Source organism: Alligator sinensis, unplaced genomic scaffold (assembly GCF_000455745.1).
Source record: "Alligator sinensis unplaced genomic scaffold, ASM45574v1 scaffold282_2, whole genome shotgun sequence".
NCBI classification, from domain to species: Eukaryota; Metazoa; Chordata; order Crocodylia; family Alligatoridae; genus Alligator; species Alligator sinensis.
This window is the reverse complement of record NW_005841879.1, coordinates 348,315-371,978: the sequence shown is the minus strand read 5'-3', so window position 1 is coordinate 371,978 and position 23,664 is coordinate 348,315. Positions and strand designations below refer to the sequence as shown.

General features: G+C 42.9%; 1 protein-coding gene across 2 annotated transcripts in view; it reads left to right on the top strand.

The window, feature by feature from the left end:
• The first annotated feature begins 12,009 nt into the window (after nt 1-12,009).
• KCNJ16 (potassium voltage-gated channel subfamily J member 16) overlaps nt 12,010-23,664 on the top strand; it is a 37,939-nt gene continuing 26,284 nt past the window's right edge. The window contains exons 1-2 of one of the 2 annotated variants that reach the window (XM_006017383.3): nt 12,010-12,027; nt 12,935-12,985. The gene's annotated coding sequence lies outside the window, so the exon portion shown is untranslated. Of the gene's footprint in view, nt 12,028-12,287; nt 12,305-12,934; nt 12,986-23,664 lie in introns of those variants that run through there. The other variant, XM_025196246.1, reaches the window with a different exon arrangement.

The following is a 23,664-nucleotide window of genomic DNA, read 5'->3' as shown; positions in this document are numbered from 1 at the left end:
GCTTCTCATGGCATACAAAACATAAGAGGGTTACAGTACGTGGCTAGATTGGCCTAGCCAGATCTCTAATTAAAGCAAATATCTTGGACAGCTACACTGTGATGCAGGCCTTTGAAAGGTGCAGAATCTCTGTCCAAGGCTCAAGCAATGCTTCTCTCAATGGAAAGTCAAGTGGTCCAATACATCGCTCACACATTTGAGGTATGGGGTATTGTTTTGCTAATTGGTCTACGCTTCCACACCCTTGTGAGCGTTTTTGTATGTGAACAACATCGCGTGTAATGAAATGCACAGACAAGGGATAATTAGGCTATGCAAACCCTGTGTCAGAAGATCAGGAATCCCCAGTTGGTCAGGAATCCCTTAAATCATGAAAGCTTACAGACATTACACGGTAGATGAAAGTTTTCAGGATTGATCATTGGTTCCTTGAGTGTTATTATGAAGAACAGGAGGGCAAGGCAAACGTGCAGTTTGGAAAATAGGGTTGGTTCAAATCTAGGTGAAAGTCTTCTACACTTGGTCAGTAAGGTGGAGTTATATTCCCATTAAAAAAACCCACCTTGGGACTTCTTTGAACTGTCCTTTGAGACTAAGGGCTAGATCTGGAGGAGTTTTTAGGCACTATGAGACTGGGCACTGTCACTCCCATCTCAAGCATGTCCGTCCAGTCACTTAGCCATGCATGAGGCTCCCAGACTCCCAAGAAAGGGCTCCTCAGACACCAGTTGATCTGGGAGTCAGCAGCACAGAAAGGCAGTGGAAAGGACATGCTGGGCACTGGAGTGGATGATGTGGTCAGATCACTACTATCAAGATGCTACTGCAGATGTCAGTGCCTGCACCTCTCAGCAGTTTCCTTCAGAAGCTCAATCTCCATCACCATCTCTGCATATCACCAGCATATTTGAGGCAACGTGGTTGGATGCTGGAGCCTGATTAGAAACAGTTATCTAGATTTAATGTTGGGGAGTTGAATTTCAAAGTTCTAGGACAGAGGGATTTGGCAATGGACACCTACTTCTGTTTGCTGCAATGGGGTATACATGACTAAAATCCATCCAATAGTCTTGAAATATATTATAGGGAAGATCTGTAAGGCTTGCTGCAGTGCATTTAAGGAGGATATAGGAACATGGGTATGTTTTATTTGCACTTAAGGTACAATCAACTCATCGTTTCAATTCATAAAGGTCAGACTGATGGAACAGTGCTGTGAAAAGAGTAACACTGGAGCACAAAGGAGTTATGATATTCAATACTCCATCGTTACTAAAGGGCTGGTGTGATCTTCATCATATCTATAGAGGGGTATCGTGTCACAAAGCAAAGACTAAATAATCATTTGATGCATGGGTCTGGTCAGTCCACATGAGAAATGAATACCGCATCTAGTTCTTGGCCATGCCAACCTAGAACAACACTTACAAATTGGACGGCCTTCCCAAACGATCACGACGAATGATTAGGGGTTGGAGGGACTGATTTGTAAGGAAAGATGAAAAGAGTTAAGTACGATTTATGTTAGCTGGGCTAAGTGATCACTAATGGGCTAACATAAACAGTACCAGCGAGAGCAAATGGTTATTTAGAGTGGTACCTGGAACAATAACTATAAATAATGGGATAAAATTAAGAAAAAGGAAAATTTGGGTTGGCTAGCAGAGAAAAACTTCCTGACAGTGGAGATCTATTAGACTGTGAAATAATTTGCCAAGGGAAGTGGTGGAAGCCACATCACTTGGAACATTTAAACTTGCCTGAACAAAGCAGTAGAAATTGTAGCGTAGGGAACAATCCCGACTTGGCAAAGGACAAGGTGAGATTACCAAATAGGTCTTTTCTAGTACTGTGGAGGGGCTACTGCAGGGGAAGCAGCTATTAGTGTCTTTCACCACAAATGTTCAATGACTATTGTTTCCCAGATGTCCACGCAAAGGAGGAAAACGTTTCCTGTGGAGTAAAATCTATTCTCCAAGACGAAGAGTCAAATGGAGAAAAATACCGGCGTCACATTCCACCGTTTCACTCCTTATTGTGCTTGGCATGCCACTTCCTCTGTTCTACACAATAATTGGCCCATAGCAGGAGGGAACCAAACCAGCCTGTTCGGTTTAATAAAATTTTATTGCTTTGCTTTTTTGAAAGAACAATTCCTATCCTGGCACTTCGAAAAGCCAGGCTCGCAGGCAAGAAAACGGATACATACAACTCATTAAGCCTATTGGAAAAGCTGTGTAAAAAAGTCCTGACAATGCAACAAGGATGGCCATGCCAGTTCCTTCCCCCACTAATTTTTTGTAATAGGAAAAGAAAAAGAGGACTGGACAGTTTCATTAAGAAAGCAGTTGGACAAAATTAGATTATAAACAGCATTAAATCTCATCTGTTTGGCTAAGCCAGCTATTTTTATTCTTCCAAGGAGCTTCTCCAATCCTCTATCTGTTCTGCTTAGTTCAATTCTGTTTAAGAGGGAAGGAAGGGACTGAAGCTGAATGTCAGCCGTGCCTGTATAGCTCATTTCTTTGCAAGCCACCCCGCCTCTGAGGGAGTGTGCGCTGCTTCTGAGCCTCTTCAAATCCCTGGAGTTGTGCAAGCTTTCCACCAGTCTGAGCAAAATCAGAATGTAGGCTTGTTAGCCAAAAATGCATAGTGGTTTCCCATAATCCCCCTGTACTTTCAGGTTAAGAAACTGAATGAATTAAGAGATTGTAAATCTTTCCATCACTTTTTACTCAACGTTTAGAGGGCCATTGAGATGAATGATGACGAATGGTACAGGGCACAGCCATGACCTTTGCAGGGTGCAAAGGCCAGTTCTTGGGAGCTGCACTATGACTCGGTATGTGATTAAGGGGAATAGAGAGGTGCACATGTGTTGGGGGACAGGGGAAGGGAAGGGAAGTAATCACCGGGGTTTGAATCACACTGACTCTTAAGGGGCGTTGCGGGGGGGGGTCTGCAAAAAGTATTCAACCAGCTCATTGATTAACAAGTCCATCTAAGTGATGGAGGAATCTAGTTGGAAAGCCCCCTCCCCAGGTTATGATTTTCAAATCTTATAGAGAGGCTTTCATCTCTTATGGGGGTGGGGGCTCAGCTCCTCCAAAACCCTACCTTTAATTTGCACCCTGGTAATCACCAACAGATTTTCAGCCCTAGAGATTAGTTCATATTTTGAAGGTTGAAATGGGAGCAGAGGACCATGTTTGATGGCAAGGTTAACCATGTCTGTGTGTTTTTCAGGCTCACAAAAAGCCATTGTCATATTTGAGGAATGGAAGGAGTTAAGGAGTTGTATTCATTATAGCGGATGGTTGAGCAGATCATTAGCGCTCTCCTTTAAAATGACTGTGCGCCCTGTTAAAACGGCAGCAGTTTTGTAACATCCGATCTGTGAAATAAGACAACTCTTGTCTTTATTTAGAGCAAAACCAAGTGGTATTCAATGCCTCGGTAGTCGGAGAGACTTATAATAATCAATAAAACAAGAGATACCAGAAAGGTAAGTGAAGTCAGAGGTTATCCTAAAGGGATGGCATCTTTGAAGGGGCAGCAAGAGCGCTTAGTTAATATTTCACATAATATTTATTGTGAACCTTAAAGTAGCCCTCGAGTCACAGGATTGTATGCGATTAATTTAATTCTTACTGTAAGGACTGTTTCTCAAGTACAGCGGGGAAGAACTTGGAGATCTCTGCATCTCAGTCAGAAGTCAAACTTCAGATGTTCTTGAAGTACAGACGAGGGCCCACGTTTTCCAAAGAACTGATTTAAACAACCTGAGACTCCTTTAAAAAAATGAAAGAACCCCCTCTCCCCGCCCACACAAAGGCTTGATTTTCACAGAGATGAAACAGCTATCAGGAAATTCAAGAAACCCATAGCTATTATGGTTGTTTTTTTTAAAAAAGAGTGTGCGCTACACAATTTTGTTGAAATTTTAAAACTGGAATACCTTTGCGTTGTTGATGGTGATTGGAGTTGGCTGCCAACATCTGGTAGAAAAACATTTATAATTGTACTCAGATGGTGTTGTAACCTCTGCCATAGCAGTGTGCTCTAATAGTTTTATTTGCATGTAGGCCTTTTGTACCCAGAGTGGATGCTCACAGGGTGCTTCCTGTGTTCAAAATGCTTAGGTGCATCGACATAGCTGTACCGTCGTTTTTCTTTCCTTGAAATGAGCAGTCTAGAGAACATAATTTTCTGGCAGCTTTTTGGTTTTTTAAATTTAACTCAGAGACCCCTGGATTATGGCTAATGATTTCTTAAACTAGAGAGATGCACAGCAACAGGCAAAGGCATCTATTAACATATCATTAACAGGTTGTTGGCTAGGCCCTGAGGACACCGCGTCGTTCCTGTACAGTCAGTTCTCCTGTAAAGCCCTGTTTTTAATGCGAGCCCTGAACAGGTGCCAACACGGAGCAGCAAAACATGAAGCCTAGTTATGTAATCTTAAAATAAAATTGTTGACTCACGCTACTTGTGTATTTTGCCTCTGATGTTTTTGTTCTAGTCTTTTGACTCTTGTCTACATGCTGCTAGTTTTGCACGCCTATACATTGCAGGGGACCTTGCTGTTGGCATGCTTTTTTCCAAACAAGATTTAAAGGATTTGTTTTAGCCATAAAGCCCAATGTGAGGCCATAACTCCTCTTAGGGAGCTCTGGGAAGCACAGTCCTCGAGACAATCGAGAGAGCAGATGGCTTTCTTCACCACCAGTTTGCTGCCTCGGTTTCCTTCATTTCATTACCGAGCAGGCACGAGACAAACAGACAACACAGAGAGACAGGGCTTACTAAACATGCTGAAGGGCTAGTAGTAAATGCCAAGGTCCTGCTGTTTGTCTCCTCAGATATTAGAGACAGGCAGAAAACAGGCACAGGAGTAGAGTAAACTGCCTCAGGTCTCAGAGGGCGAGGCGTTTAGGAGCTGCCATAATGGGAAACCCAAACTTTCCTCCCGAAGCCTATTGCCCTGCAGTCCCTGTTCTTCCTGCAATCTGATCTTGCTTTTCCTATTCCACTCGTGTGTGTGTGATGATAGCTACATAGATCGACAGATAGAAAGAACCTCCTATTTGGCATAATAACACACATTTTTCAAATTTGAAACCGATACCATCCCTTCTCAAGTACCAGAATTAACCAGGCTGCATTGCACGAGCAACTTAGCAAAGCAAAGCCCTCCTGGGCAGGAGACTGCTCGTGCAAGCTCTCTGTTAAAATACTTAGTGTCCAGTATCTCCCAGCTCCTTCCTTCCCCTCAAACCACTTGATTTTCTTCTAAGCCTTTTCCCTCAAGCTTGCCAAGCCCTTTCTATCAGCCCTTCCTATCTGCATTTGAGATTTCCAACCATTATATCATCCCCAGGTGCAGGGCTCCCCAACAGACTGCCTCTCTCGCTCGCTCCTAGTCTTTGCTCCTCTGAAGCATCTTCTGCATCCCTCTCCAAAGCCATAAAAGAGCTTCAACTTTTCTCCGTTAGGTTAGAGCTCACCGAAATGCCCTAGCAGCCAGCCCACCATCCTCACAGCCTTGTTCCCAGCTGAGGGGCAGGACCAGCCTTTTGTTTCCAACCTTGCTCTCCACCTAGTCACACAACCAGCCTTTTGACAGCTCCCAGATCCTCGCTTTAAAGCCGGAGGCCTCATGCTAGGCATAACAGGTAACACCTGTCCTTAAAGAGTCAGCATACGGCATCACAGAAAACCACCCACTACCCACCAGTGCCTCAGACTAGGGCAGCCTGCCCCCATCTCTGCAGCCAGGTGGGTTTGAGGCTTGGGATAAGGGAGAGCCCCAACTACCTCCCCATGAGTATAGGATCCTGGCATCCTTCCTCTCTGCATTGCCTCTGCAGGGCTACGGGAAATCTGTCCCTCAGTAATTACAATGACAAACCAGGGGCAGCTGGACTGTTGCTAGTGAAAACACATTAAAGAAAGATTAGGCCATGCATTCCCCCTTGAGGGCAATTTCTTTTTTTTTTTTAAATGCTATATCTGAAAGAAACTTGCGTTTTGTTCCAAGATGGCCTTTATTAGTCTTCTTTATTAGTAGCATTATGCCAGCAACATTGAACCCTACTTCCTTTAACATCAGTCTCCGCCTCTTGGCCAACTCTCCAGGCCTTGCTCACCTTTACGAACACCTGTGTATTCGTGCTTATGCATGGAAACGCAGGATACGGGCATAAAAACAACACGCTGTCGGGCCAAAGAGGCCAGGAACTTACTGGTCTGTCTAAGCATTCTTGTTCAGCGGGAAGTGAAACCTAGTGATGCCAAGTTACCCATTTTTCACCGAAGGTCAAGCTACCCTGGTTTAGCTTCCATTTATTTTAAGGCAAAACACACGCATGGGCAGTTACTACAGAGCAGCAAATACATAGTAAAGCCCTGTCCTCTTTTCAACCTGGTAAATTGTGGGCACGTCCATACCCACAGCCAGGTTGGTGAAGGCTGTCTTCCTCAAGACGCTTGCAATTATGGTACAAGCAAATGTTAGTTTGATTCAAAAGGATCACATTAACCTCAGTCATTTTTCACATTTTTCACCTCTTTAGCATTTGTCTTCTTTGTGCTGTCAGCTCTGCAAAGTAAAACAACCGAGTGATTAGATTTGTCAGGCTTATTAGCAATTCTTTTTATTTAGCAGTATTAAAAAATAATGGCACATTTTTTTTTCTCTCTCTGCATCTTAGAAGGCCCTAAGGAAGAGATGGGTGTTGAGAATTGAGAAAAATATTGCAGAGTTGCTTTAAAACCAGCATTTAGAAAATTTAAAAAATCAAGGAGACGAACTACATTTAACGGCTTTGAAAGTACATTTCTCTTTTGTTGCATCAACACAGCTCACTGTTGGCTGTAATTCCTCCCAGGCAAGTATCCATGGGGTGATTGTTCCTGCATCTTGCATAGAAATAGAAAGGAACAAGGGCTGTTTCCATCTTCCCTGGCTAACCCCCGACAAAAGCTAGGCAGTGATAACCCAGGAGCGTTTAGGAGCACTGTCCTTCTCTGTGGCACACACCACCTGAAAGCTCGAGGACTGCACCCACTGCACACCATGAATGGATGGCACACGGCCAGGGCACCCTGATCCCCGAGACATCATCTCCTTTCTGAGCTCTCCCTTGGGCAATGCATCACCTCAGCCTCCTCCTCCGCTCTGGGCTGTGACTAAGCTGCACAATCAGGCCCCAGGTATTGACTGTGCTTCCTCATCGGCTTTGTATTGTCCATCCATTATTTTCTTTGTCTCGTTATTTTCTTCTGTTATCCCCAAAACGAGTTCCTTTGTGAAGGAAAGGAAAGCAGGTATGCGTTTGTCGCACCACCGTCGCCCAGCCCTTTGTTCCCAGGCCCTGGAAAGTTATAAATAACAGGGAGCGAGAGCGCAGAGCAGTGTCACGCCAGTTTTGTGAATGGAGCTCCGAGCAGTGCCCTGGTTTTGGGACCAGTGAAGTCAAGGATGGCCTAGTTTCTACCTTTGTGTCTAGGTAGTTATGATATGGGAAAAAAAAAAGTAGGTTATCATGTCATAAACTAAAGCAACAACCATAAAAAAAAATCTTGCCAAACTTTTATAACCTCAAGTTGTAGAAATAGTTGATATCCCACTCTCTCATTTCTGGTTTTCCCACAAAGGGGTCCTGGTTCCTACTGCATGTCATGAAGGCCATGCAATGTGATTGAGTCATTGCTTAAAAAAAATATGAGAGAGAAACAGGGATGGCAGATGCTGGATTCTGATCTTGCTTCCTTTGGCAAGAAGAGTAATGCGTGTAGCCCAAAAATGGGCCGCGTGCGTGATTAGAGGTCTGGAGAGCAGGTCATACAAGGAGAAGCTGAAAGACTTGGGACTGTTTAGCCTGGAGAAAAAACGACTTAGAGGTGACTTGGTAGCAGCCTATAAGTATATCAAGGGCATACATCAGGGCCTGGGGTAGCATCTGTTCACCAGGGTACCCCAGGGAAAGACAAGAAACACTGCACACAGACTGCTTGAAGATTGCTTCAGTGTGGACATAAGGAGGAATTTCTTCATTATTCAGGTTCCTAGGGTCTGGAACAGACTCTCCCCAGAGGTGGTACAGTCACCTACCCTGGAGATCTTTAAAAAAACACCTTGCTGGAGTTATCTCATGAAGTCCCTTCCAGCCCCCTAACATCTATGAATATTACAAATCTAAAGACCAACACCTTAAAATTATTTATTAGCAATATATAGTTCGTTGATCCTTAAACTGGCAAATATGGTACTACACCTTTTCTTCATTAGACTAAAATTGAACGGCTTGACCTGCAAGCATTTATTGCCAGGTGTAGTGCTTATCATGTAGTACTTATTACCACGGGTGATCCTATCCAAATCAGTAAGATGGTAGTATGTACAAAAAGTCCAAAAAAGTATAGGTCATCTGGCATAGTGATGGGGTTGATTAGAGTGCATGAATTATGTAGGTATAAAATCATAGCCCAAACTGTCAACTTATGAGAGTGCCTGGCACAGTGCCTGGAAGTCAATGGGATTTATACCAACGGGGGATTGGGATTCATGAAATCAGGGTATGACTTGACACCTGGATTTGTGCACATGAGAATTTAGAAAGAAGTGGAAAGAACTTGATTATTTTCTAATAGTATTTATCTATTTATTTAGGCTTTTTTAAGGGTCACAGTTACCAGGCTTAAGGTCTAGAGCAGTGGTTTGCAACCTTGTTTTAAATCAACCCCCTCCTTGGAAAATGCCAGATTTTAGCTTTTGCCCATTTTTTTTTGACAATGGCAAAAGGCTAGAGCAATTTTTCTGTTGCAAAGTACTCAGAAAGACTGGTCAGAACGGTGTTGAGGCTGAGAGCTCCCATTTGAAATCTCTGGGCTTATCTTGTGAATCATGTGTAAATGGTTGCACCTCGTGGCATCCTGGTTGAGTATTGTCTGTAACACGCCGGGTGTCTTCTGTGTTCAGTTCGAAAGTACTGCTCCTTAAAGGCATGAAAGACAAAGCAGAGCGTGTAATAACATGAAGAATGTGAGGTAGAGGAGGGAGAGAAGGCAGGAAAAAAAAAGCATCGTGGGTTGTAAGAGTAAGGCATGGACAGGAGGACCAGGAGGGGTTGGAGATGGGTGCAAGGAGACCAGGCAAACAAACAAGAGCACAAGCATCCGATTCAGTTCCAAGCAGTATGTTCTGCACATGCTTCCGACGCTCCAGCTTGTGATATGGAGAGAATCATCTGCAGACAAAGAGGATTTTAATTTTCCCTACTCCAAAGATGGCCTTGTTTTCCCTTTTATCTTGCGTGTGTTGTCATCCTCCCCTTTGTAGTGGTGCAAGCTGATTTTTCCTAAAGGCGTGATGTTGCCAAGGAGAATCACTCGGCAGCATGCGGTAATTAAAACCTTTGGAGGTCATGCATATTTTAATTATTACTTATTTTAATGTCAAAAGCCTGCCCACATGAGACAGAATCTTGCATTCCATGAGGGCCCGAAATAAGGGCCAACACATTCCTTTAGAGCCCCAAATATTAAACACACATTAGTTTGTTTTTGAGCCTTGTACATTTTAGATGCACATAAATCAAATGGTTTAATGGGAAAAAAATCTCCTCCATATGTTGGAAAGTTGAATCAAGGCACTAGCTTGAAGTGATAAAAAGTGGCAGCTGCAATAGAAAATGATTAAATGATTTGTTTAGCATTTATGTAGTGTATAAATGCACCTTGTCTCTGTTACAGCAGAGTTACGGCTGGGTTTCTGCTAGCGAGAGCGCGGCATTTTTGCTTGATTCCCTGTTGGGATTGTGAAGGTCTCAGGTTCCGATTTACCCAGTCGCAACATCTAAGCACAATCAAGTTTTTCATCAGCAAAATGGAAGTTAAATAACACTGGGTGGGAGTAGACAAAACAAGAAGATTCACAGACTAACCAGGAACAGTGAGCTTTGAAAATTACCTGATACAGAAGCGGGGGCGGGGGGGAAATAAAATAAAATAGTTGCAGGAATGAAAATTCCTTCCTGCGCTTCCTGCTTTCTTTGTTCTGCTAACCAAGGTAGGATTGGATTTCTCCTGCCAAAAAGGAACAGCATTTGGAGGCTGTTGTTTTGTTCTGTTCTGTTGTGGTCTGGGGAAAATGATGGAATAGAAAGACTTGGAATAGCTTTTTCCAAACTACTGACTGTTTGTCAAGCAGCTAAATCCAGTTACTGTGATTCATGCATACTGCAGAAACACTCCTAGACCCCAACAGAGATTGGGGTCACATTGCGTTAGGTGCTGTACACAAGTACATACATGCCGTGTACAAGACAAATACATAGTCGGAGACGGGTCTTGCTTCAGAGCATACTAAGCAGGCAACATGGGCGAAGGGGAAACAGGGCTTGCAAAGTTCATAGGGGAGATGAAGAGTATTACTGGGAAGAGCACAACAATACTGTTGAGAGCCCTGTATCAGTCTCCTCGCCTCCGAGACTAGTACTTAAGAGCAGGATCTTCATTAGAAAGAAGATAGTTTGGTTTGTTGCATTCAGAACACACATTGGCAGGGATCCTGGTTTTCTCCGATAAAAAAAAAAAAATCCCCCAATTTTTAGATTAAAAAAAGTAACCCAAAATCCAAATTTTTCCATGATCAATATGAAATATGAAACATCACTATATAGATATCTATATAGTGATGCATTTATATATAGATAGATATCTATATAGAGATATCTATATCTATATAGTGATGCATTTATATTTAGATAGATATCTATATAGATAGATATCTATATAGTGATGCATTTATATATATAGAGTGATGCATATATACCTATATAGTGATTCATATCTATCTATCTATCTATCTAGAGTGATGTATATATATTAGGGTTAAGGTCATAAATATATTAGTGGCATTTCATTTAATCACAGAAAAACATGGATTTGGGATTACTTTTTTAAATCTGAAAACTAGGAATTTTTTTTGTTTTTTATTGGAGAAAACCTGTTGTTGAGAAATCACAGCCCAGGCCACAGCTACTACATGTACGTTAGGCCTTAGACAAGTCCTGGTTCATGTGATACTCCTCTGCAGGGAAGCAAGGAGAGAGACAGCATTTTTTAACTTCTCCAAGCTTTTCAGGGTGCTCCAAAATCATTGCAGCTACAGTTCTCAGTGACAATAATCTCGCATTTTAAATGGAGGTTATGTGCCTAACTGGCATAGGAACTAGGAATTTATCTGCATCTTTAGGCACTCACATGATTACCTTTGGAAATCTGGCCCTGAGAGCACGAGTGGAGGGGCATAATGACTGTAACTATGCTGAAACTCTTATTGTTGCTTGGTACTGTTCCTAGAGCGCTTTCCACTTCAGTATCTGCTGGTGTTTCTGATCCCTCCTGAGGACACTGGGGGCACGTCCAGAGGAGCATGCACACGTGCTTTGTGGTGCCTCAAAAGGCATGTGAAGCACCACAAAATGCACTCAGTGCACATAAAAAGGCTCTCCTCGCTGTATAACTGCAAAGCCAAAATTAGATACTAGGAAATCCTAGTATCAAAAAAGTCTAAAAAACCCCCAGCGGGGTGCATATGGCTGCAGTATGTGCTGCCCAAAACTGGAGTCTGGCTGGCCAGAGCCACACTCCTGCTGCCAGCCAGGCTCTGCACACCCAGATTGCTGCTACTGCAGTCATGGGCGGCTCCCAGGACCTCAGGTAAGGCTGCCAGGGCCAGCCCAGGTGCTGGCCCCAGCCAACCTTACACCACCTGGTGCAATTTGCAGCGTGCCAGAGTGCACGTGCAGAGGCATTCCCCAGGGACAAGTAGCAATGGCACAAATATGTGCCTCTGGTATTTGTCCCCAGGGAAACTTATGTGCACGCTCATTTGGACATGCCCTGGGAGAGCACGGGTTGTTATGGGTATGGGACCAGTGTTTTCAAATTCAGATGCTGAAAACTAAGCATCTATTTCTGAGTCTGCCACCTGATTTGCAGGCACCTCGATGCCCACAGGTGAGTCTTCTTTGGAAAGAGGCTTTAATTGAGAAGCTAAAGTACCCAGACAGGATGATGAGGCAAGGGGGAGTGAAGAACTATCCCATGAATGGGTCGCAGGCTGGTGGAGGGCGTAGAAAGAGATGAAGGAAAAGGGATAGGTGAAAATGCCACTGAGGCTGGGCTCAGATATAGAGATAGGGAAAAGTCAAAGTTGTTGAACCAATTCGAGAAACAGGAAGACATGGTTGGAACGGAGGAGGAGGTGCACGGCTTCATTAACTACTCCTGGAGGGTGAGGACAGTGCAGACAAATGCCCAACAAGCACTGCTAATGGTCTACGAGAGGTCCAGAAGCGGTTCTGCTCTTCTCTGCAATCATTTTGCACCTACCAACTTAGTTTTGATTACCATATACTGGGTAATTTAGCCCATCTGATAGGCGAGGACAAACATTGGGGCTGCCCTCTGGACATTTCCAACTTGCTTTAGGACTAGCACTGGGAACCAAAAGACTCCCTGGGCACAAAAATAGACAGCAAAAAAAGAAAAGTAAAGTGCTATCGTCCTATGGCCTTGTTTCAGCAAGTAACTTTGAACTGCCCCCTGCATGTAAATATTTGAAGTCTCACTTGTATTCGGGAGGGTGTTTTCTACACAGAATATTTTTCTGCTTTGTGCTGTTGAAATCCTAGCCTGGATGTGCCTGAGTGACTTCAGCAAGCGTCTGAGTTTCAGACCGGGAAGTAAGTGGACAAGTTGCTGATTGGTTGTTACCTGTTTCTCAAGATGCCAACAGCTAGCTAAGCAGAACCTGGGGGTTTGATTATAGAAGCAAATTTTGGTAAATGTTTAACCTGAATCTTTGGAGTTTGTGGCTTTTGCCTGTCTTTATTATTAACCTGACCCGTGTTTTTCTTTGCAGTAGTGCAGCTGCAGACACTCAAATAACTTGCTCTTGGAAGAGTGAACAAAGGTAAGGCACTTTATGCTTTATATTGTTGTCATACCTACAAATTTGAGACAAGTTTCAACTTTCCATGTTTGGTTTTTCTGGTAGGGCAGCATAGTATGTCAAAGCCAACGTCAGAGTTGTGTCAGGGAAGGACAGGACAGCATCCAACTGGTGGTAGAGCCTTCAGAACAAAGGAGACTTTATCTTGCAAAGATGAGAGATCCTACTTTGGAGCAGGCTGGCTCCAACCCATGTTAAAGAAGTCCCAATGTTGCAAACAGGAACTGTTTTTGCAAAGTGAAGGAGCAAGAAATGCTGCTCAAAGTCGTGATTTTTTTTTTTTTGCCACCGAGACTTTAAGTAGCATCACATCAAGAGTCTGTTTTAAAGTAGGTCACTAGATAGACCAAGCCATTTAAATCTGAATCCTAATACGCAGATGCAGACATACACTGACACACGCATATATGCTCCCCACTGCCAGATCTTTGTCCTTTCATCTTTTTAAACACTTCCTTTTTTCTCTTACTGGCTTTTAGTCCTACACAGCTCTGGAAAGACCTGACTCCCATTAAAAGGGAGGGCTGCATTATTTCTCTTGTATTAAGATGTGAGCTGCTTTGAAAAAAGCTTAATATTGTCTAATTACTCTATTTGCTCCAGATTTATTCTTCATTTTGCTTCAATTGTGTAGCTGTGAGTATGGGAAGAAAAGGTTCTTTGTAAGGAAGCCTCAACTGAACAATGCAGAAATAACTAGAACATAGTAACGCGTGTGGTCATGGACACGATAGCTCACAACACTCATTTTTTTATTATCTGGGTGTATAGTACAGAGTAGCTGGAAGTGGGCTTGTGCTCACAGTACCTCAGCAAGGCATTTTTAAGTGGGGAAAGACTTAAATGGTGCTTTCCCAAGATGAAGTGCCCAAAGAAAATGCAAGTGTTAACGTTTGAACAGAATAGTTAAGGACACTTAAAAGTGTTATTGACTCTTCAAAAATCTTTATAAGCCTCTCAAAAGTATTAGATAAAACTTGGTGCTCCATTTTAAAGCAATTCTTTTCTTGCTTTAAAGAGGAAAGCGGTTTGCAAACATCAGTTAATTAATGCAGAGCCAGACTTTTCCACTCCTGCTTACCCAGAGTAGCATTTTATTACATGAGTCACACTATTGATGAAAGTGAGTTGGGGGGAGGTTGTGTTAAAAAACAGGGTTAAAGAAAAGCCCAGCAAATCAGGAGAAATTGAGAATGAAACCCTTCTGCCTGCTCCAATCACTTGACTGACTTTCACCCATTTAGGGTTATTGGTTGTAGCCATGTTGGTCTAAGGACATAGGCAGACAAAAGATACCACATCCACTCAAAGAACCTTATTAGACCAACTCAGTAGCTGGAAAAATTGTTCTTTGCAAGCTTTTGGATGCTTGCATCTGAAAGCTTGTAGAGAACAATTTTTGCAACTATTTAGTTGGTCTAATAAAAGATATCACATCTACCCAAAGAGCCTTGTCTGCCTTTCATCCCTTTATGTACTCTGCAAGAGGCATCATGAAGGAATCTTTCCTTTCCATCCACACCCAACATAGTCCACTAAGGAAGGTACTGATTTATGGGGCTCCATAACCAACTGAGCACTGCCGAAGAAACCATTCTTACTACTGATGGCATGGTTGTGTATTTGTCAACCCTAGATTAGCATCCACAACTTGTCAAGTGAAGACCGCTCCAGTCAGCAAATTTCTTGCTCCTTTGAGAATCTGGGCACAGATCAAAGGTATTAAAGTGTCTAGGGCAGGCAAGTTTCTTGGGGTAGATGTGATATATTTTATTAGACCAACTGAATAATGGGGGAAAAGTTCTTTGCAAGCTTTTGGGCATAAACACCCTTTGTCAGAAATAGGGAGACTCTGCTGGTGTTGTGTGTTCTCCAAAGTAGAAAAGAAACTAAACACCTTTCATCTTTTGGGCCATGCTATCAAAGGTCCAGAAACACCTGAGGAACTTTAAGGGTGACCGACTGCAGCCAGCATTGTGATGCAGTGAGTTTCTTCATGCAACTACACATTTTGTACTGTTGCCCTGTGGGTCAGGCCAACTCTCAGGATCTCAATATTGAGCTGTTAGACAGGAGGGTGTGACACAATTGCACATATACAAACACACAAATCAATTAGGTGCATGCACACACACACTACCAACTCATGACTTTTCATTCCATCCAGGAAGAGCACATACCAACTGCTGAAACTTCCTTAGCCTGACTAAGGGTTTTTGAACCCGAAAACTTGCTTAATAACTATTCCCCAACTATTTGGGTTGGTCTAATAAAAGATATCAAATTCACCCAAGGAACCTTGCCTGCCACTACCAACTCAGGCACATACACATTCAAACCAGTCTAGGCACATGCATACCTATCACCAATTCAAGCACATACACACTACACACTAAAAATTAGACAAAAATCAATTGTCAATACCTGCACACTCAGTACACATACACAGATCACTAATTCGTATATCATGCACACGCATACACAAACACACACATTTACCAGTTCACACACATACAACCCACCTGCACATAGGTAAGTTCCTAACTTGGATGGCATAGTATATATGGGTGTGCTTGGGGTACCTGGGATACTTGGGGGAAGGTTAAGGTGAGAGAGAGAGAGAGTTGAAGTGTAGGGAGTGAAAGCTGCCAGAACTGGGATTAGAACTAGTGGACTACAGAGAAGCTGACTGAGGAACTGAGGCTTGGGTTTACTTAAGATCAAGTGGCCCTGGGTTTACTCAAGGTCGCTGGTATATGGGAGGGAAAAGAAAAGTTAAAAAAAAAAGCCTGGTGGCAAGGAGGAGACAGCCAGGAAAGAAACTGAGGCAGAAACCTGGTTGCTCAGGGGAAAAGGAAAAGGCAGTGGGGAGCAGACAGTGGCAAAGAAACAGGGGGTTGGAGGCAGAGAGGAGCTCGGGACAGGTGTTGGAGGTGGCGGTGAGCCAGAAGCAGGAGAGGGAGAAATGAGAGAGAAGTTAGAGGGGCGAGGAGCAGAGATTGAAGCAGGGCTGAACCATAGTAAAGCAAAATCCAACTCAGGGGTCCAAATAACAGTTTTATTAAACAGACAACGCCACACAGCCCCATGAAGTTATTGGTTCACACATGCACACACACGCACACACACACACACGTGCTCGCAATGGCAGCAGGAGAAAGAGACTCAGTGGAAGGGCTGGAGTCCAGGTGGGGAAGAGAAGCAGAGTCCAAGTCCTTGGTTAAAGAGGGGGTGGGGGTGATAGCTACCTATCCAGGCTGGAAAGGGGTTCTTGTCCAGTAGGTGTTTTCCAGAGTGGGGTCACCGGCAGGGCCTCTGGGTGGATAGGTGGTGTGGCATGGTGCTGGTCCAGATGGAGAGGGCGTCCCCACTGGGTCTGTCTTCACTACCCCTTTTATGGGGAAGACTACCTTTGATGTCCTATGGGGAGGGCCTGTCCAGGCAGGGTCAGTCCTGTCCCAGAGGGCTCCAGATGTTCTTACTGAGCATGTGCAGCCTTGGCACAATGGTGGGCTGCCTCATCTTTTGTTTCTTGAATGAGGAGCGTGGTTCCAAGGGCTGGGTCATTGGTCCAGGTATTGGTGTTGATGGTTCGGTCATTCAGAGAGAGCTATGTTTAGACCTACTGCCATTGTCTCTCAAGCACCCTCATTCTTCCCCATTCATTCAGGAACCAGGTTACATAGGAGGGGGAGGTGTGAGTCACAGGTTACACAACCGGGCCTGGATGGAGACTTGACAAACCAATTGGAAACTTGACATGACTTATGCTAACTTACATATGTAGGCCTAAATCACATAGTACAAATAAAACAGTAATATAGAACAGTACAAATCAATATAAACATAATAATTATACAATATAAAGAAGGAGAAAAAACAAAACAAATACAACTTACTACCAAAATAAAATGCTGAAGCTTATCATATGTCTTAGCTCACTTATACTTATCTATAGGGAATAAAGAGGGAAAGAAAAAGTCAGAAATGGTTGGGAAAGGGGAGGGAATGCATTTTAAAAGAAAAAAAAAAAGAAAACCTGGGAGTTTTGCTACAGTACCTTTGTAAACATTAGTATGTACAGTTTGTTGGGGAGGATTAGCAAGTTCTCTGATCTTACACTAGGCATCTTCGCCTCTTCTCTTCTGGCCTTGCAAGAGAGGTTACAGTTGCTGTGAATTTCTTGATCTTGTTCAGGTTGGAGAGGAAACTGCCCGGATCAGTCTGAGATACAGAAAATGGGATTTTGTGCCAGTCCCTGTTCTGATTCATGCTTCTAGTGTCTTTAGCAGTAAGACCTGTTATGATCATGGGAAGGGAATAACACATGGTTGCTATGGTGACTAACCTGTTTTGTGGTCTAATTTTTAACAACACCAAATAGAGTCAGCTTCTGATACCTTTCTAGTGAATAGCATGGAGATCAATGGGACTACAGGTAGATTAAGCTAGTATGCATTGTAAAGATGTTGAGATCTGGTGCAGTGTGACTAAAGAAACCAGAACCATAAAGGTAGAGCAATGCAAATGAGGAACAGCATTCATTTCAAGATATGCTTATTCCTTTTTAGCTTATGTAAAACATGGAAGGGTGATTAATGAACGACAAAACTGCACCTATTTGCATAGTGGCTAGAGTCAGATATTGCAATTTGAGGAGACTTTACAAAATAAGAGGCAGGTTTTCTGGAAGAGGGTGAGATTTGGCAAAAGGAAAAGGAACCTCGTGTTTGTTCAAAGGCAGTGTAGGTCAGAAAAGGCTGAAGTGTCTTATTATTTATCAGGTGTTTAATATTTGATATGAGGTCAGTGGATTGCAGTCTGTTTCCTGGAGCTGATTTTTCTTTTTTCTTTGGAGTGTTTTTTTTTTTTTTGTTTGTTTTTTGTTTTTTTTTTTTGCAGTCTGGCATTTCAACAAAGCACATAAGATGTGATAACTTGTAGTATATTTGCCTAGCAAATTCTGGGTACAACTAAGATGCAAATTAACAGACTGGTGTCAATGTGATGCAGGACCTGCTTAACCAGTTTACTGAGGTCTGAACAAAAAGCCAAAGAGTGGATGGGCCATGAGAGCTGGAATGCTCATCTCATTTTTAAGAGGATTGCTCTTCTAGGATACTGTATATGGATGTACGTACTTACATATAATTGATTTGGTCTTGGGTTAAGAAGATGGACTAGATGACTGTTTGAGCTCCCTTCCATTCAAAATGTCTGTGATAGTGGAGAAACATCACAAGAGTATCATGGGGAATCTGGACTGTAAAAGGTCCAGGGATATAATTACTCTTTGCACATGTACGTGCACTAGGGAATTTTATGAAGACGCTCTCAGTCAGAACAGTTGTGTGTCAACTTTACTAACGGAACTAGAAATGGGATCCCAAATTTGGACAATGCTCCAGTGACCTCTGATCTTTTTGCCATTGTGCCATTTAAAGTTGAGTAATTCATAAAAATGTATGAACAGGTTAGACACGCACCTGTATAAAATGGCTTAGATAGAGATAATCCTGACTTGAGTAGGGTTGGACTAGATGACCTTCTGAGGTCCCGTTCAGCCCTGCTTTGCATTGCTGCTCTGCATATAATTATAGAAAATGCAAATCATGACGGGCACCATTCCCCAGCACTGCCGTGGCTATATGTAAATAACTGTTCGCTTACATGCTTCATTTCAGATCATCACATCACTCATGTCTTATAGTCTCTTCCTCACAAGATCCCATGGGCTTGTAGCATCCTACAATAGATGCCCCCAACCACAAAACAAAACCCCAAACCCTGTAAAAACCCATGAAACGACCAAGCTTCCCTTTACATAATCTAATTATATTAAAATAAATGAAATTATGTTGCTTTTCTTTTTTTTTTTTTCTAAGTCAGTGAATTCTAGAAGAGGATTTGTCCAGTGTTTACAATGTGCTTAAAGACTTGTAGTTGGGCACCTACTTAATTTGTGATTTTGCAGATTTCAAGGAAAAAGCAAAATCAAGGATTGTTCACCAAATCTGCAAAATCATCAACAAAAAAAAACTTAATAAAAATAAAATTCTGGCTCCCCAGTGGTACAAAGCTGGTGGTCCTCACTGCCAGGAGGGGAAGGCACCGGTTGGCAGGTGGTACAGAGGGCAGCAGACAAGATGGTGGCTGCCCCTTTGTTCCTCCTATCCCCCTCATTGGGGCCTCTCTACCAATCGGTGCCAAGGGGTGGGGTGGCATGAAGGGTAGCTAGCAATCAAGATGGCAGCTTCCCTCTCATCCTTCCCCCCTTGCTAGGACCTTTTCCCCCATTAGCACCGAGGGGTATGGCCACACAAAGGGCAGCCAGCCATCGAGATGGCTGCTGCCCCCTCATCCCTCTTCCTCCCCCGTCCCACCAGGCCTCTCTGCCAATCAGAGCTGAGGGGTAGGGCCACAGTGAAATGCTCACATGGGTCTGTGCACCATGAGTGGGCTGTGAAAAACCTTTCATCTGGCCACGATTGAGGTAGGTCCCTACTTAGAGCATGCCACCAAATGCAGATGTATGCCGAGCCTGAGGATGTGGTCTACGGCACTCTTTGATCCCAGGTGCTCGGTGCAGACTTTTCATCTTAATCACTATTGCTGGGGTGCAGCCTTGTGTGTCCCAGAGCTGCTGGTTTGATTATACAGAAGGGGCAGATGTGCATTCCTGGTTGGGGCATTTTGTTAAGCAAGTGTAGGCTGAAAATCCTATTGGGCAGGATTTTACTTCCAGTCGTTGGCAAAACATGCTGGCATTTTCTGAAAAGCTCTTGCAATGCTGCTGTCATCACTGCATCTTCCTTCTAAGGCTCTATTCTACCGTGAAGCCATAGCCAAGTTATAGCCAAGCCATAGACGCATTCCTACAGAGCCCTATTAGGGCAACTTTTGGGTCTCCTCTGTGGAGGTAGAATGACTCTTTGAACTCCTCGGTGCACAAGGAAGGGGTTTCACTTCATGGGGTGCAGCTCACTTCTCTGACGGCGGTGCTTCTACTCCTAACTCTGGCAGCCTAATGCAAATTTACATGTGTAGGATGCCCACAGGTCCATCACGGAGAAGCGAATCTCACCCTAAGGAGGAGCTTTCAAATAAGTCAACTCTCAATGTATCCTTAAGTAATGATGCCATCAAGGCTGGATTTAAGGATACTCATTCAAATCAATGAAAAGTCTCCCCCTAATTTCACTGGGAACTGTGTTGGGAACTGATCCTGCTTATAACAACCATAAAGAAAGGATCTTCCTTGGACAGACTGATCTCTTAAGATGCCCTATAGTGAAGGTTGTCTGGCCATTACATAATAGGCAGAGCATGGAAAATTTAAGAAAGCCCTAGGTCAGCTGAAAATAGGAAAATTAAACAGAGATTAGAGAGGGCCAACTACATCCTGTAATCTAGCCTTCTAAATTGCATACCTTTCTATAACAATCAGAGCCAGGCAGAGAGCCATTTGGTGATAACACCTACTCAAGAAGATAGCACTTAGTTTTGAACAGGAGTAGCAAGTCACCTCAGACTTTTATGAGACTTCATTTGATAACCCAAATCTATTTCCACCAGTAAGCAAACAAAGCATTATAGTATTCTTATATTTTGAAACAGAAAAGAAATAACCCACAAAGCAGCGAGCCATAGATAAGATTATTTCACACGCTTTTGAAAGCCTTTCTAATTGACGGAGTGCAAAAACTCTGGCATGGGGGTGCATGATAAATCCTTGCAGGGCTTTATAATATCAATGTCTAAAATGATGTTCTGTTACATCCAAGGAAGTCAGCCTATTTGGCATTAATAGGTTTATCTAAAGCATTTAAACTTTCCAACATTTGTATGAGAGAGAGAGAGAGAGAGAGAGAGTTTTAGATGACTGAGAAATATTTCTGGCTTTGAGAAGCTTTGGACAACACCTTTTTTTTTTTTAAATGCAGGGATGATATTTGGGTTGTTTTTAGTTCTTAATCTGCTCTGCACAGTACTCCGCTGTGTCAAACACAAAGACACGGACCTCTATTGGAGGAAGAGAAATACAGCTCTTTAAGCAAACTTAGTGTTAGAGTTCAGGATTTTTTTTCTTTTTTATAGTAAGCACAGCATTCATTTCCCTATCTTTGCACGAGGGTGTTTCTCTGGCTAGCTGTGGATATATTCCAAAAAATAGTAATAAAGAAAATAGGGGCAGTATTTCAATCTTGAGTTTCAACTGGGTCTTACTGGACTCTATTTGTGCATCTGCAAATAATTTAACCTACATTTTTTGGCAACATGAAGGTGCCTAGATAGCTAATCACTGTCTGTGATTGTAGGAATGATGGGTGGAAAAAAGCAAGCATGATTATTTGAAGGCAAAAACATTGCAGATGTAAATACTGAGGCTGAAAATGAGACTCCTGGCTTACAAAGGAATGTCAAATATCTCTACAAACTAGGAAGAAAACAGTGTTTTGATCCTCAGTAGTTGCAGAAGCGTGTCTTCAAACTACAGAGTTTGCTGACTTTCATTCTTATTATTTTCTGTAGAAAATCTCATTAGGAAAGGGAAGGAAATGTAATGGGCATTTTATTGAAAAGTTTGAAAAAAGATCTTTGGCTAGTATCAATAGGATAATGAAACAACTAAGGTCATTTTATCATTTTGCAGAACCTTTCCCAAGGAACAGAAGAAGAGACTAGTTTGGCCATAACACTGGCAGGTTTTCAAAAGTGAACATTTCACCATTTCTTTCTTTCTTTTTTTCTTTTTTTTTTTTTTTTTGTGACAAGCTGTATTTGCTCTTAGGATCAAATGCCATTTCACTGGAGCTCAAATTCACAAAATCCCTTCAGAGTATTTGTTTTCAGGTGCAAAATCATGTGAAACCTAATACGGTTTGGAGTTTTTCTCCCCTCCACCCCTTTGGCTTGAAAAGAATGAGATAATCCTATTCCATACGAAGGAAAAATGAGAAAACGGTTCCCAGACTAACCGAGTGAACTCAGCACGTATGCTTAAGATTGTGGCTAGAGCAGGTGTGCTTTATAACTAAGCGTGCGATGATAACCGAGACGAGAATTTTGTTGAATTTCCTTATTATCAGCTTGTTGTTGCTCTCCTTCCAAGCCGCGCTGTTCCACATTGACGAGAGACCTACATTTCTGAATGATCCTCTTTTATCTTTGCTCCTGCTGTACATTTGTGGTGCTGAATGGATAGCGCCCACTCAGACAACGGTTAGGGACCTTTCTTTATCTTAATTAGGCCCCGGACCTAGTCATAAGTGAGCTGTATGCTTATTAATCTATAATGACTATTCTGCTTGTTAAACAATGCAAGTGCAAATAGAGTACGTGTCCGGATGACCGCATGTACCAGAGCTGGCATTCAGATGCATCTTGCAGATGAGAATAAAACTGGCACTTTGGGCCAACGTCACCAGTGACACTTCTAAGAGAGGATTTTAAATGCAAAATTATGAAAAATCATCTAAAACATCCAAAGTGCACAGCAGCCTATAGCACGAATGCAGTTAAGGGTCATCTATAGCTAATGACATCCCAGGGAGTGATGTGGCCAGAATTATGTTCAACCACCATTGGCTTCCCAGACCGAGTGACCAGGTGCCCATTTACCGCCTGGCGGAGGGCAAGGTGGCCTTGGATTTATGGCTGGTTTGGAACTCAAGCCAACATGTCTGAAACTAAAGCAAGAGGCCTTAACTGCTTTGCTACCACATCCTGCTAAAATGCATACCCAATCCAAAGTCCATCCAGAGCAACTACACTCTGCTGACTTGATTTCCTTCCACCCAGGGTCAATTATTATAATCTTAATTACCATAGTACTTGTACTGCAGTAACATGTAGGAGCCCCTGCCATGAAACAGTAACCTCCTTTGATGCTATACAGGCCCATTGAGTGTGATGGTCCCCACTCTGAATCATTAGCACTTTAATTAGTTATGATATGCATTTGCTCCTATCCTAAGTTGCTACAGGGTGATTTTATAGATCATTAGGCAGCTTCTGCATTCTGCTGAGGCGACAGATAAACCCAGCGTGGCTCCCTTTATTCAGTCCTGCCCAGGATTTATATAGTTATTAGCTTGGCTTTGGGATGAATGGGGCTATGGGACAATCTCATACGATTTGGATCATCATTGTTAGAAGTTATCCAGAATATGAGTCAGACAACAAGAAGCTACATTGAAGCTAGCCCTGGTAGGTGTATATAGACGGGAAGGAATAGGTGATTGCAACAACCATGTTTAATCAGCATCAATAGCAGCACTGACTTCTTTGGAAGGAAGTGAAGAGCATGGCCCTTACCAAATCACACTTCAGGCAATGCTGGATGCAGAGAAAGTAGATGCTCCAGCATCCCCTTCAAAAAGAAATAGAAGAGTTTGCACCTGAGAAGCTCTGGGAAAAAATGGGAGAGAATTTCAGACTCTCTTATGGAGTTTAGAAGAACACGTGCCAGTAAAAACCCATGACACTGGTGCTCCTAGTGCGTTGGGCATTTTGGAGAAAATGTCACTAAAAAGGGTCTTACAAGAATTAATGAATATTTCCTAGCACTCCAGGGGCCAACTATGGCATTGGTTGGAGTTTGCCTCGGTTTACCAGGTACCACATTTGAATTCTCTTTC